Here is a 2,332-nt window from a genome sequence, read left to right as displayed (position 1 = left end):
GTTTGTGATACTCTGAAAATTTATCTATCAATAGAGTGATCCTTGGATCATATGTGGTTTGCTGTGTCTTGTTAAGGGAGCGTACTGCTCTTTAGCATCTCAGTAGCATTAGGAGTCCTGATAAACGTGTTTAGCTAAATGAACGTGTTCAGAAATACCTGAAAACATCCATGCACATACAAACTATTACCAAAAGTTTTCAAGTGAAGCACTGTGGTGAGATTACTGCAGAGATCCATGCTAGTTATAATAAATGCCAGAACTGGCATTAAAAGGAATAGGAGAGGTTATGTGTGTTGTGTTGAAGCATGGTCGCTCAGAAAGATATAAGAATATTGATTGCTGTCAACATACTGGCTATAAACAATACAGATAATTCAAGCATGTGAAAGTGTTTAATCATATTTATTCTCATAAATGAGTTTTATTATCATTCTCTTGTTCTATGGAGTTACATTTTTATGAAAGAATTTACATGTCTAACAGTATGCAAACTAACATTTCAGCTTTGTTTCAACTGGCTGTGCATAAAAACGAAGAGCAAGCATGTGAAATCAGTTCTTGGAGTTAGATCCAGTCCAGTTGCAGTTGTGGTTTATCTTTGATACTTCATTTTCTTGAATCAGCTTATCAGTGGTATTTCCACTGGGCCAGGCATGTTCAACCTGCAGCCTCTGGAGGTTATGAAGAGTTACGTTAGAGATGTTGGGACAGCACAGAGTATTTTGTAACTCCTCCTTCTGAGAAAACTCAGGATACTTGGCAAGAAGAGTGAGGATGTCATGGATTGGGGTCAGGGCTGCCCCCAGACCTGTAACAGATGCTCTCTTTTAGCCCCCCTTAGCTGGGCTCAGCCCCGGCTGGGTTCTGGAGCTCTGTTCAGGAACACGGGGCTCCCCACAGGTGTGGCTTTACTTTCTGCCCACCTCTGTGTGGTACACAAGCTTAGCAGGGACCTCGGTCTGCACACCAGCCCCTGGCAGTGGCTCTAAACATGGAGTGTGACCCCTACTAAAAGCAGACAGTCTGCAAAAAACATGCTGCTAACTTCAGACAGTGCAGTTAATTAGAAGAGCTTTAACTGAAAAGTAAAATCATTGAACAGAACCAGCTCTGTTGTATCCCAAACCAGGACAGAGGGCAAAGGTAATCCTTCTAGGGCAGCAGCAGCCTTCTTCTGGCTCTCATCTTTGTGGGGTGCCTTGGTTTTTTCCCCTTTCATAGTACATATTTTCATTCATCATATGATGTACCAAGGAAACTAAAGAGAGTAATTTATCTGATTCAGAGTTCTCTGTGGCCCTGAGATGACCTTGGGAAAGAGGGCTGCCAGGAATGGGCTTTATTAGTGGTGCTGGTGGCAGCAGCTTACGCTTGCCTTTTCCCAGGCCTGTGTTAAGGGACATGGAGACCTATCCGTGTGCATGTACCCCACAGATGCAGTGTACCAGGTCTGCTCCGAGAGTGTAGGTTTGAGACTTGAACTCTATATTTGTACAGGAAATCAACTTAAAGGTCAAACAACAAAGCACCAGGGTTCTGAAGTGTCTGCATGGGAGGTCGTGTAAAGCGTTGGTCTTAGGTGATGTTTTGGGGAGTTGGAAGTAGGCGTAGGAACCAGAAGGTTGTTAAACACTAAGTCAGACTGAGCCACTGGGTAACAGGTTATATCGTTTAATCACTCATCAACTCTTCAAAGCAAATTCTTAATATTTCTCTCTGATTGCCAGCATTGACACTGTTGTGTGTAGGGCCTTCATCAGAAGGCATCAGATGAGAGAATCCTCTTGACTGAGACTGATACAGTCACACGTGGCGATGGGCAGATAGGCAGCTGTGCTATTTTTGTCACTTGAGCCCATTTTGTCTGGTCTGCTCCATCACAGAGAGGCAGTCATTGAGGTAAATCAGTCAGAGAGGCTTCATCTCTGTAAAGTTCTGCAAGCAGGGCATTGGGTGATGAAATGCTTTCCAGCAGCACTGGGATGAATATGCTGCTGTAGAAGAAACTGCACAGCATTTAGGCACATCACCCTGCATTCCTTCCACCTCTGTCAGGTAAGTCAGCTCTGTGTCGTGGCTGACAGTATCAGAGGAGGAGGACAGGAGTGTCTGGTGATGGGGTGAGGTCATTCAGTGCTGCTGCTGCTGGAGCAGTTTGCTCTGTCTTGGCAGGAGCCCTGTCTCTGTGCTCTAGGGCACTCATCAAACTAGAGGAGCCTGTAGCTAGTCTTTGGCTAGCTCCTCCAAGCCTTCTGATAAACAAGAGGCAATTGGGTGATAGTTGGCTAAAACATACTAGATTTTATTCCAAGTTAGACAAATTATTTCC

This window comes from Merops nubicus, unplaced genomic scaffold (assembly GCF_000691845.1).
Source record: "Merops nubicus isolate BGI_N331 unplaced genomic scaffold, ASM69184v1 scaffold19844, whole genome shotgun sequence".
NCBI classification, from domain to species: Eukaryota; Metazoa; Chordata; class Aves; order Coraciiformes; family Meropidae; genus Merops; species Merops nubicus.
This window is presented reverse-complemented; position numbering follows the sequence as displayed.